This window comes from Procambarus clarkii, chromosome 3, assembly GCF_040958095.1.
Source record: "Procambarus clarkii isolate CNS0578487 chromosome 3, FALCON_Pclarkii_2.0, whole genome shotgun sequence".
NCBI lineage: Eukaryota > Metazoa > Arthropoda > Malacostraca > Decapoda > Cambaridae > Procambarus > Procambarus clarkii.
Window position 1 is genome coordinate 49,377,532 of NC_091152.1, and position 14,161 is coordinate 49,391,692.

The 14,161-nt window shown below is 42.0% G+C and overlaps 1 protein-coding gene across 1 annotated transcript in view; it reads left to right on the forward strand.

The window, feature by feature from the left end:
* Positions 1 to 3,953: 3,953 nt before the first annotated feature.
* The window catches only part of LOC138368229 (zwei Ig domain protein zig-8-like), a 127,926-nt gene continuing 117,718 nt past the window's right edge, over positions 3,954 to 14,161 (forward strand). Inside the window, exon 1 of the mRNA XM_069330773.1 lies at positions 3,954 to 4,074. The gene's annotated coding sequence lies outside the window, so the exon portion shown is untranslated. The remainder of the gene's footprint in view (positions 4,075 to 14,161) is intronic.

Below are 14,161 nucleotides of genomic sequence, written 5' to 3' on the forward strand. Positions count from 1 at the left end.
CCAAATGCTATAACACTGTAAAAGTGTTTGGTTTAGTTTTATTTAATACATAGAGATATATGAGTCTCAGACAAGGATTTGAGAAGGCGCCAGTTTGGTCGGCCTGAGACTCACACCTCTAAGCGTTAATGACCTCAAGTGACCTGAGGTCAGATCATGCGAATTCCACCTTGCTTCTGGTAATCTTATAATTGGAGTCTGGTAGCCTTCATACATGTCGACATTTAAGGAGTGGCTTGGTAGAGTACCTCGGGCTATCTACTTGTGGACGGAGTTAGCTACTAAGTTCCCCAATATATACTCGGAGAGCTATCGATTCGGGAGGATAAGACAGAAGACCAGGCAGCAGAGCAGGAGGACAACAGCCGAGACAGGCTGTCGGTCGAACGGGGGTGACGCTGCCTGACAGCTGCAGACTCCCCCCCCCCCTCTATCCAGCTATAGGCAGACACTTGGTGAGTTGAACATTAAGGTGACTTGGTCGTGTTTACATAAGTTGTGTGATGATCAGGGGCAGTCAGTTGTAGGGTTCTTGAATTCTTGGCTGATGACTCACTTTGCATATAAATCTTGAACATTTGAATTGCTTAAAGTATGATAGTTATCATGTGAAATATAATTGAATTTATTATTTAAATTGTCTTTAACTTAGTTCCCTAGAGTTTTAGAGTTGAGGTGAGAAAGCCTCTGCGGTTTCATGATTTAATGAGTACATGATACAGATGGAACGGACTACTAATGAATTCGTGTTAACATCTTTGAGAATTTGGTTATACAGACAAGTTCCATTCCTTGTCATGTATGTAATGGTCTTGAATGGATGGTGGCAGCATTTCTACTTCTACTATCTACTCTTCTTCTACCTATCTACCCTTCTACTTCTCCTACTCACTTCCTACTTACTCGCTATTCTCACTTCCCCCACCCCCCCGTTACAATGCAGGTATAAAATGAAAGCTGTTTAAACTCTGTTTAGTGTTTGCAGGTTATAGTTGTGTGTGTGTGTAAACTAAAGTCTTTGAATATGTAATAAGTTATTACGAAACGCGTTCAAGTGTCGCGTCAGACTAGAAATAAAAATGAATTTTGGAGAATTGATTTTTCAATTACCATCGACAGTGAAAAGAAACAAGAAATATTGAGAAAATTCGTGTTAGAATTATTAATCTTACTTTTTCGGTCATATTTAATAATATATATATATATATATATATATATATATATATATATATATATATATATATATATATATATATATATATATAAATATATATATATATAATGTTTTAATTATTGACACAAAGATTTATTATATTTGATGATAACTTTTATTTTCTCCATTTTCTATTATAGACATTTTCTCTACAGCTGTTAACAAAAATTCAAAATACTGAATTTACATTCTAAACATATGGTTTATTTCGGTTCATTGTATATGTGTGGTCGAAACAACTGAATCCCAATTCAGTGATGATGTTAAAAATGAGACAAGAAGAAATTGTCACTTGAGGACTGCTCAGGATGTAATGGAGTGGAAGTGGTGGGAATGGGCAATACTGTTGAAATTAGAGGTGTGGTGTGGGACAAATGAGGATGATTAGCTAGTGAATTAGAGGTTAGAGAGGCTGCTAGTGGCTAGAGAAGTTAGAGAAATGGACGGAGGGAGATAAGAAGCAAAGGTTGATGGAATAAATTAAATAAGAACAGTCGCGATGGGAGGCCGGGATAGGGGGGGGGGGCACGAGGGTCAGGGCAGAGGATAAATATAGAATTGAATGAAAAAATATTGTTGGTCGGAAACAGAATATTGTGAGGAAAGTTAACTCTGAGATAGGTGAGAGAGAGAGAGAGAGAGAGCAATACTGTCTAGGTGAGGGGAAAGTTAGTGCTCGCTAAGGAATGTGTTGTGAGGGGAGGGGAGAGAGAAAGGAAGGAGGGGTGAGAGAGAGAGAGAGAGAGAGAGAGAGAGAGAGAGAGAGAGAGAGAGAGAGAGAGGAAAAGCAAGCGTGAGCTGAGAAACGCGGACCAAGGCTCTGGGGTGTTAAAGCTGCGAGGCTTTCCCTTCGTGGGACTCAAATGTGAGAAGGATGGGATGGTGTGACGGAGGGTTGGAGGGAGAAGTAGAGCAGCGTTAAAGGTGAGATGGAAGGAGAGAGAGAGAGAGAGAGAGAGAGAGAGAGAGAGAGAGAGAGAGAGAGAGAGAGAGAGAGAGAGAGAGAGAGAAGGAAGGAAGGAGCAGAAAGTGAAGGTAGGGATACTTGATGTGTTGGGTGGATGGTTGATTTTTTGAGAGGGAGAGAATGGGTAAGTAAAGGGCAAAATAACAATGTTAGGAGGGAGAGAAGGGCTGTAATGGGGCATAAGATTACCAAAAGAGGTTAAGGATGTTTATAAGATAAACATAGAGGTAGGGAGAGGTGAGACGGATATAATAACAGGAGTATAAAGATGTAAGGATGTGAGTGGGTAGAATTACGGGCTATTCATGCCCGTGCCACCACTTGGGTGGCTCAATCTTCATCAATCAATCAATCAATGGGTAGAAAGAAGGCTGTTGGGCAGTAGAACTCCCAGAACCCCATCCAGGTACAATCCAGAAGCACCCATTTGTTTAGTTTGCACATTGTTTAATTTGTATAAGTAAGTTTCAGCGCTTTGATAAAGATTTTATGTGGCAAAGCCTCGCGGCCCTATCAGCACTAGTTTCGTCAATCATAAAACTGTGGATGAAGCTTGCGTCAGCAGCCTCATATTTGCATCAACAGCCTCATATCTGCGTCAACAGCCTCATATCTGCGTCAACAACCTCATATCTGCGTCAACAGCCTCATATCTGCATCAACAGCCTCATATCTGCGTCAGCAGCCTCATATCTGCGTCAACAGCCTAATATCTGCGTCAACAGCCTCATATCTGCATCAACAGCCTCATATCTGCGTCAACAGCCTCATATCTGCGTCAACAGCCTCATATCTGCATCAATAGCCTCATATCTACGTCAACAGCCTCAAATCTGCGTCAACAGCCTCATATCTGCGTCAACAGCCTCATATCTGCATCAACAGTCTCATATCTGCGTCAACAGCCTCATATCTGCGTCAAAAGCCTCATATCTGCGTCAACAGCCTCATATCTGCGTCAACAGCCTCATCTTGTGGCTCATAACATTTCCTTACTGATCCCAAAATAAAAGTGTTTTATTTAATTGAAAGTGAAATGAAAGTGTGAACATCAATGGCTTCATTAGGTAACCTTCTTCCTGTTATGTTTGTGTTTTATTGCTTCTTATACTGAAATGTCTAATGTTTATTATTTATATTATGACCCGTTTCACTTGAGAATGAAGTTGAAAATATAACTTTACAAAAGTTATTTTTACAGTCTTATAATGGCTGGACGGAGATGCGATTCGTTGATCATGTCAACATTTTCAAAGGTCGAGAAGAAGTGAATATAATCTTGCTTGTACAACCGAATATTACAAACCATCCTCCTGTTTATATAGTACTTTGTGATACTATGTGGACCATCGTACATATATTGATGTAATGGACAATTAGATAGTAGAATTTGGTACTATTAGAGTCTGAAGACAGTAAGGGCAAAAACAAACTGAAGTATTCCTAGGCCTAGTATAGTACATATATGTGCTATATTAGGCCTCAGATGGCATGTATTAGGCCTAGGATAGTTAGATTTTATTGGCAAAATATATACGAAATCTTTTGCAGTTTGTCCAAATTCAGTGTTACCAAGTTCTACTTTCCAAATGCCCATTACGTCAATAATACGATGGTGCACACCGTTGCTATAAGTACTATCTAAAACGGGAGGATGGTCTGGAATATAACCGAGAGAGGGAAGTGTGTCTTATTGACATCCAGTTATTGCGACTGACTTAGCCTGCACACGACCATAGCCTCATGACACACAGTAATAATAGTGGTTTCCGGCGCAGGTTGGTGCTCGTGGGTGGCGGGTCCGGTCTTCGTGGAGTCTCCCGCCAACGTGACGGTGAGCGAGGGCGCGCACGCCTTCCTCCCCTGCCGGGTGGCCAACCTCGGCGACAGATCCGTAAGTATAAACACACACTTCTCAAACTGTTTATTGTGCGCGGGAGATTTTGCTTCAACCAGTTGACTGGAAAGTTGAAGGAGGTGTAGGAGTGGTTCTGTTGGCTCTAATAACCAGTCTTCACTCTTTTTCTCACGATATCTCCTGCAGAAAGTCTCGCACTTCCTAGCCTTACAATTCGGCTAGGAAATATTTACCTGAATTTACCCGAGAGCCACTAACACTAGTACCTTCGACAATCACAGGAAGCAGGCGGCTTGTCAAAGCCCCCACCCCCCTTCACACGCAGAGAGTTCACATTAGTGCTGGACTGTGTTCAAGCCTAAAGTATATTTGCTGATTGATCAGTACACTACCTAAAGTATACTTGCTGATTGGTCAGTACACTACCTAAAGTATACTTGCTGATTGATCAGTACACTACCTAAAGTATACTTGCTGATTGATCAGTACACTACCTAAAGTATACTTGCTGATTGGTCAGTACACTACCTAAAGTATACTTGCTGATTGATCAGTACACTACCTAAAGTATACTTGCTGATTGATCAGTACACTACCTAAAGTATACTTGCTGATTGATCAGTACACTACCTAAAGTATACTTGCTGATTGATCAGTACACTACCTAAAGTATACTTGCTGATTGATCAGTACACTACCTAAAGTATACTTGCTGATTGATCAGTACACTACCTAAAGTATACTTGCTGATTGATCAGTACACTACATAAAGTATACTTGCTGATTGATCAGTACACTACCTAAAGTATACTTACTGATTGATCAGTACACTACATAAAGTATACTTACTGATTGATCAGTACACTACCTAAAGTATACTTACTGATTGATCAGTACACTACCTAAAGAATACTTGCTGATTGATCAGTACACTACATAAAGTATACTTGCTGATTGATCAGTACACTACATAAAGTATACTTGCTGATTGGTCAGTACACTACATAAAGTATACTTGCTGATTGGTCAGTACACTACATAAAGTATACTTGTTGATTGGTCAGTACACTACATAAAGTATACTTGTTGATTGGTCAGTACACTACCTACCTTGACCTTGAGGTTACCTTGAGGTGCTTCCGGGGCTTAGCGTCCCCGCGGCCCGGTCATCGACCAGGCCTCCTGGTTGCTGCACTGATCAACCAGGCTGTTGGACGCGGCTGCTCGCAGCCTGACGTATGAGTCACAGCCTGGTTGATCAGGTATCCTTTGGAGGTGCTTATCCAGTTCTCTCTTGAACACTGTGAGGGGTCGGCCAGTTATGCCCCTTATGTGTAGTGGAAGCGTGTTGAACAGTCTCGGGCCTCTGATGTTGATAGAGTTCTCTCTCAGAGTACCTGTTGCACCTCTGTTTTTCAACGGGGGTATTCTGCATATCCTGCCATGTCTTCTGGTCTCATGTGATGTTATTTCTGTATGCAGGTTTGGGACCAGCCCCTCTAATATTTTCCATGTGTAAATTATTATGTACCTCTCCCGCCTGCGCTCAAGGGAGTACAGTTTTAGGCTCTTTAGTCGGTCCCAATAGTTTAGATGTTTTACTGAGTGGATTCTAGCAGTAAAGGATCTCTGCACGCTCTCCAGGTCAGCAATTTCTCCAGCTTTGAAAGGTGCTGTCATTGTGCAGCAGTACTCCACTCTAGAGAGCACAAGCGTTTTGAAAAGTATCATCATCGGTATAGCATCTCTAGTGTGAAAAGTTCTTGTTATCCAACCTGTCATTTTTCTTGCAGTTGTGACGGCTACTTTATTGTGTTCTTTAAAGGTAAGGTCTTCCGACATGAGTACACCCAGATCCTTTACATTGCCTTTTCGTTCTATGTTATGATTTGCCTGAGTTTTGTACGTGGTTTCCGTTTTTATATTTTCATTTTTTCCATAGCGCATGAGCTGGAACTTGTCTTCGATAAACACCATATTATTTTCTGTAGCCCATAGAAAGACCTGATCTACATCTGACTGGAGGTTTGCCGTATCCTCTATGTTGCCTACTCCCATGAAAATCCTAGTGTCATCTGCAAAGAATGATACAGTGCTATAGGTTGTGTTCTTGTCTATGTCCGATATGAGGATGAGAAAAAGTACTGGAGCAAGCACAATACCCTGGGGGACTGAGCTCTTCACGGTTGATGGGCTGGATTTTATTTTGTTGACTATTACACATTGGGTTCTGTTGGTCAGGAAATTGTAGATCCATCTGCCTATTTTTCCGGTAATTCCTTTTGAACGCATTTTATGTGCAATAACACCATGGTCACATTTATCAAAAGCTTTTGCGAAATCTGTGTAAATTATATCAGCGTTTTGTTTGTCTTCCATAGCATCTAATGCCATATCATAGTGGTCCAGCAACTGCGACAGGCAAGAGCGCCCTGTTCTGAAACCATGTTGTCCAGGGTTATAGAGATGCTGTGATTCCATGTATTTTGTGATCTTACTTCTTAGCACTCTCTCAAAAATTTTTATGATGTGCGATGTTAGTGCTATCGGTCTGTAATTTTTTGCCTCTGCCTTATTTCCTCCTTTATGAAGTGGTGCTATCTCTGCTGTTTTTAGTATATCAGGAATAACGCCAGTATCTAGGCTTTGTCTCCACAGAGTGTGGAGGGCCTGCGATAGTGGTTTTTTACAGTTCTTTATGAATATGGAGTTCCAAGAATCCGGGCCTGGTGCAGAGTGCATAGGCATACTGTTTAAGGCTTCTTCAAAATCCAGTGGGGATAGGGTGACGTCAGATATATGATTTGATGTTGGTATCATATCCATGAAAAATTCATTTGGGTTATCAATCTTATATATACCTATCAACCTAAAGTATGCTTACTGATTGATCAGTAAACTACCTAAAGTATACATGCTGATTGATCACTAAACAATTGTGGTGGCATTAATAGCTCTCCAGAGCCTTTGCCTGGTGTTGGTATTACGGCCAAACAAAATATTGAGATTTTCTACATCAAGCACAAGTCCTCTCTGACCAGCCAGCAAATATACTCAATGACATGGCTTTATAGGCTTAAAGTCCAACACAAAACATGTAAAATGATATCCAATTAAGTATATTGTTAAATATAATTAACCAACAAATTAGTAAAACTTTAGGTTAATTATCATGTCACAAGTTCCAGTTTCGGTGAAGGTAACACACGCTAGTGTTCACTCCTAGTTACACCTCGCTAGACTAGCCAACAGACGCTAGTGTTCACTCCTAGTTACACCACACTAGACCAGCCAACAGACGCGAGTGTTCACTCCTAGTTACACCACACTAGACCAGCCAACAGTCGCTAGTGTTCACTTCTAGTTACACCACACTAGACCAGCCAACAGACGCTAGTGTTCACTCCTAGTTACACCACACTAGACCAGCCAACAGACACTAGTGTTCACTCCTAGTTACACCACACTAGACCAGCCAACAGACGCTAGTGTTCACTCCTAGTTACACCGCACTAGACCAGCCAACAGACGCTAGTGTTCCCCTCCTAGTTACACCACACTAGACCAGCCAACAGACGTAATCGTTTGCCTTGTTCGGGTTGAATGTAGACACAGCAGTCGCTTCTGTATATTTATTGACCGAGACAACAAGGTATATATCTGGCCAGCCGAGATCCACCTACTCTGAGTCTGTGAGGATAACTGAGCCTGCTCCAAGCATGGTTGATGCTCCTCTGTCTGGCATGACGTCAGAGGCCTACTCGCCTGTGATTGGTTATGTCTCAATGGACATACAAATTGAATATAACACCGCTCGGACACGCTACCAAGTCGACGTCCCTTGTCGACAAGCTCTGGCTAGCTATATAGTTACAATGATACTGAAAGGACCTCGGTGGCATTCAATAATGGCTTACATGTGAAATTTGCATAATAAAACATTGAAAGAAGATCAGGTGTGCATAATACTAACAACTCGGCATATGCACCAAAAAAAATTCCTCATAATAGGTGAAAATCATGGTAACAATGCTTTGATTAAACCAGAGTATTAAGAACATGTATGTCTACTGATCAGATATGAACAATACAACTCAAGGTATTGCCTAAACAAAATTACTAACATGTGTCAATGGCATGTGCTTGAAAACCAGACAAAATTAAACAATTATTACATTAATGGAACAAAGTTCTGACCTAACAACCACAAATGAATTTTAAGATTAGATAATGATTTGTTTTTTCTTTTTCCCTGAAATATACAATATATTTACAAGACCAATGTACAATATATTTAATGTACAATATATTTACAAGCTATATACAAGACCTGGATCAAGAAGACTAACATCTGTGTGATAGCAGTCAGGATTCACTGGCCACAATGTGGTTGCTAGAACAATAATAACTCTTATGACAAGCAATGTAAAAATACAAATGGTAGTAGACTTAACAATGGCATCTAATTTATAACAAAATAAAGTTGAGAAAAACTATACATTATATATAATGGTAATAATAAGACACATGTGGTAGAAATACTGCAAATTATTTTTTTTTTCCAAAACAAACAGAATAACTGCAGAGTGCACTCAATTATAAATTCTGCGGATATCTACACCTAGCTCATCCAGAGCACTATACAATGCTGGCTCTGACTGAAGGTCCGGAACAGATGAAACTTCATGTGACAAACTATCATCTTGAGAGATATCCTCGTTAACATCTAGCCAATGGACATGTGGTGAGTGCACGGTTGAAACGAGAGGTCTAGATCTAAGATTATAGTTGCTAGTATGGGGTTGCTGAATATCAAGAGGTCTGTCAACCACAGAAGGTGGTGTCCCAACAGGAGTATCTGTCTGGCTAAGTTCATTGTCATCTTCCTCATCAGTCTTGTCAACAGTCATTTTAGCTAACTTCATGTGGTCTAAATGTTCATTTATATACTCTCCTGTTACTAAGTTCTTTAGTCTGTACTTATTACCTTTGATAAGCTCGGTTACCTTATATGGACCCAAAAATTTCTTAGTTAACTTATACATAGGACCAGACCTGTGTTGGTTAAGTATCATTACTACAGATCCAATAGTTATTTTACTGGGTTTAGCTCTTGCATTCCTTGCTAGAGAGAACTCGGCTGTAGCTTTGGACAGTTGTTCACGTATTTTCTTGAATACTAATTGCATCTGTCTACGCTTCACTTGAACAAAATCATCTACGTTATATAAGGGAGTAGGAGGTACATTAATCAATTCATTAGGGAGGATCTTATCTGTACCATAAAGAATAGTGTGAGGTGTGTCACCTGTAGAAACATTAATTGAAGAATTTATAGCCCACTGAATTAAGGGTATAAAATCATCCCAATTGTTGTTATCAAAATTCAACGTGACTCTCAAGGCATCTAACACTTTCCTGTTAGTACGTTCGGCTAGTCCATTACTTGCTGGATAATAAGGCATGATGCTACATTTCTTGATGTTATATAAATCACACAACCTAGTTAAAATACTATTACTGAATTCTGGACCATTATCTGAAAGGATTACTTTAGGCATACTATATCTACAAATTATTTGGTCATGGAATGCACTGGCTATAGTTTCTGCTGTTTTGTTCGGGATAGGAACTAGTTCGCAAAACCGTGAAAAATTATTGACCATTACAAGCAAATGTTTGTTCCCTTTCTCTGTTTCCGCAAAATTTGTCAATAAATCCATCGATATTCGTTCCCAAGGAGCTTTAGTTGCTGGGTACACCTGAATTGGATTAGGTCCTGAAACATGTTCCTTGTGCTGTAAGCAAGTTAAACATCTGTCAACATAATGAGCAATCTCCTTAGCCATTTTTGGCCAAAAATACTTCAATCGACCTTGTTGGAGTGTACGATCCTTTCCTGGATGTGCACTTGCAGGAGCATCATGGATAATTTTTAACACAGTTGGTACCAAGACAGCTGGAACAACTAACTGACAACATTTCCTTGGGGCTGTCCCTAGCTTTACTACTCTACACAGTAAATTGTCCAACATAACTAATTCTTTCAATGGTACTGGCGGTTTATGAATCGGGCAAGTGTCTTGCTTAGTCAAAAATTTAATGACGGGTGTCCATATGGGGTCGTGTCTCTGTTCCATTTCTACTACTGTAGCATCTAATGCTGGGTAATTTAACTGAATTGCAGCTACGTGTCGAGAAAACGCATCGGCTACAACATTTTGCTTCCCTGGAATATATCCAAATGTGGGATTATTGTGCTCAAATGTGCTCACAATTCTTGAATTGTGAGCAAATATCTAGCAAACTTTCCGACTGGATTCTTATTTTTGAACAAGGGAATTAATGGTTGGTGGTCTGTAAGAACATGAACTGGGTAATTATAAATTGTATCCCTGAAATGTTTAAGTGCCCAGACAACTGCCAAGGCTTCTCGTTCTATTGCACTATAATTTTTCTCTTCTTTAGACAATGTACGGCTAGCATAAGCTATTGCGTGATCTCTGTGACCTTCTGTTTGAAGTAATGCAGCACCTAAACCTATGTCACTAGCATCTGTAACCAATGTAAAAGGTTTAGAAAAATCTGGGTACCTAATGACAGGTGACGAAATCAAGGCTGCTTTGAGTTTTTTGAATGACTGATCCTGGGCCTCTCCCCAAACAAAGGGTTCATCTTTTCTTTGCAACTTGTAAAGCGGAGCGGCTATAATAGAGAATCCAGCAATAAATGAACGATAAAATCCTACAAGACCTGTGAACTGTCTTACGGCTTCTGCAGTACGAGGTGTTGGAAAACCACGGGCAGCAATAATTTTTGATTCATTCAATGTGATACCTGAAGGTGTAACTGTATGACCTAGGAAATATCTTCTGCTTTAAAAATGAACATTTTGCAAGCTTTATTTTTAAATTAGCTTCAGCGAGCTTTGCAAGTACTTTCTGAAGGTTCTGGAAATGAGTCTGAACATCTTGCGACATGATTATAAGATCATCAAGGTAAACTAGAAGAGTACTTCCTATCAATCAACGAAATAGATTTGTCATGAGCCGTGAAAAGGTTATTGGACTACTCCGCAAACCAAATGGCATTCTTTTGAAATGAAAATGACCGTTGGGAGTACTAAAGGCTGTCAATTGTTTACTTTCCTCATCAAGGGGGATTTGCCAGAATCCCTGCAACAAATCTAACGTTGAGAATACTTTGTTTCTACCAATACTTTGCAACAAATCATTTAGGACTAGAAGTGGGAAACGATCAGGTATTGTTACTCTGTTAAGCTTGCGATAATCGATTACAGGTCTCCAAGTCCCATCTCGCTTTGGTACAAGAATCAATGGGGCGTTCCATGGCAAATTACTCGATTCAATTACATCACTCTGTAACATTTCCTCTACAAGTCTATCAGCTTCTGCTCTCTAAGAATGGGGAAGATGGTAAGCTGGTACATAAATAGGCGTAGTTCCTTGTTCAAGGGGAATTTTATGTGTAATAAGAGGAGTGAGATCTAACATTTCTCCTGGTAGAGCAACAACAGCTCTATTCCTGTTCAAAATTTCCAAAAGCTGAGCCACAGAGTCAGGAAAATCAGTAGGACTGAGGTGTTGCGCTTGCACCTCTGGCTGAGATCCCTGTTCTCCTGGTGTGAGTGTACAAACAGTATGATCCATAGAGACATCATCCACAACTCGCACCGGTAACGAGTAATGGGCAAAATCTACAACATGGGTACCCAACTGGAGATGGATGTCGGTATTACTAGTGTTTGCAATAAATAATGTAACAGTACTATCCTGCACTGTGTGCCAGGAGGGTTCAACAAACGTACCAATCACTTTGCATGTTTCACTTTTCGCAATCACATCCGACAACTCAGGCACTCCCTGAACCTTAACTCTTATTCTGGTGAGAGAATGAGGGTGTAGCACAGTGTCAGTAGCCGTGGAACTACTGACTTCAGAGATGGAAGCTACTCGGCGAGCGAGACAATGAGAATCCGTTAGGGCGTCCCCTTCCAGAAAGTCCCAATACTCATTCTCCTTAACCCTCAAACCGCGCATATCATATATAAATGATATCAGTGACAAAACCGAAACCACGCACATCATTTATATATGATTTCGTGTCTAGCGCTATAATTTAAACTCCCCGCCTGGGATAGGGGCAGCTATAGTACAGCCACGTCCGATAGTTGCCAGATGCCACCTAGAAAAAAAATCCAGGCCAACATTCTTGGGTGTTACAGCGTCAGTATTGAGCAAGCCACCAAGGCTGGCGCACGCAGCACGAGCTCACAGCACCGCTGTTCAGCTTGTGACCACAGCATCGCCTACAAATACCATAATATATATGATACTGCTATGTTACGGCCCTCTCGGGACGCAACGGGGTTCTTACTCTGATGTAGTTAGAGGAAGATATATATCCGGCCCCAAGCCAGTAGAGGCTATCAAGGGATGCGATCCGTGACGCAAGTAACTTAAAGGGAGTATGGAAAGAAAGTTAAGAACTTAATATAATATATTGACCACCACCAATAAATAAATATTATATAAAAGGAGTACACAGGGGGAGGGGTATTAATGCTATGCAAGGGGATTATTCACTGTAGTCTTCTGCTGAAGACTCTGGTGCCACACCACTTTCGGTGCCGATTCCTTGGTGCTTTCTTCGTGGCCTCAAGACGTGTCCTCGGAGAACGCCGAGCCTACCCTGGCCACAGGTCAGCCACAACACAGGTCCACTGGGGGCACCGTCGTGGAGGCCGTCAACCACACGTCCAGCAGGTCTGCTGGCAGGTACTGAGCCACCAAGGCTGGTACGGCCACTCCACGAACGATATAAGGGGTACGCCCTAGACAGGAGTCTCGTGTGATATCACCAATCACCCTCCTGTCCTCAATATCCCAGTGGATTATCGTCTCCGACCGTCGGTCCCGGGTAAATCCTTCCACTGCCACTCCACTGGCAGGCTTAACACACCACAGTGTTCTTCCGGGGGGACGACGTCACGACAGCTGCAGCAAACTTCACTGTATGGAGACTGGCTGCCTCGGGTAGACTGACTTCACCTTCAACACAGTGGTCCCAGGTCGGCTCTGTAAGCAGACACGTCATCAATAACTGGGACACTAATACATCACACTCACAGGCTCAGATACTAACACCTGACGTATCCACTCCGTAGATGGCGCTGTCGTCGGACCACCACCTCACCAGAGGTCAGGAGCGGCGGTGTTGAGCGCTGAACCAGACTGGAAACTGGTCCTCGAGGCCAGTACACGCTGTCCTCACTAGGTGTCGTCGTTCGTTTGGCGGGGGTTTCGGGAGCTGACCCACAGATGGCGTAGTTGTTACTGCTCCTTGCTCGGACGCTGGACTCGGGTCCGTAACACCTCCCCACCAAAAAGAATTTGGTTTGGGGTTCTATAAAAAGAAATACAAACCAAATTAGTACGGCGACACAACTCCAAATGGACTTACTTATACTATGAGCTGGAGTGATGAAACTGTCTTGTCCACAGAACTTTTCTACTGAGAAACCCTGGCACAAAGGGAGCTTAAAAATGGCAGGCGATGACCTGCCTGACGTAATCTTCCACACCTCCTCTGCGATGGCAAATAGGGGCATCATTTCACATCTCTCTAGTACGGATTGGTTTCGACACGATCTGGGGTGACTCGACACTTCCTTATGTCGTGGCACCGATGATGGCTGACCACAGACGGCATTTCTGGTGCCGGTCCGATGGTCCTTCAGGGAGACAGGAACCTGGAATACAGGGGTCTGATAATTCAGAGTGATAGCGACAGCGGGTAAAACAGTACTTACAGCATACTCTACTAGGTCCACACCTAGTCCCAACGGGGCTGTTCGTACGTCGCAGGTGGCATTCGCTCTGTCACCGTCAGGTCGACCAACGTCCTGCATAACGCTGTGTTGAGGCTCAGCAATCACACGGGGGGTGTCAACCTGCCGGAAACAGTCACTCATTTTATCATCTGTCGTACCTCCTGTATCTACTATCAGCTTCCAGGTCCCTTCTTCAACTACAACACTTGCAGTGCAAATCTCTAATCCCAGGGACCTCATCTCGATGTTCACGGGAGCCATCATCCGTCG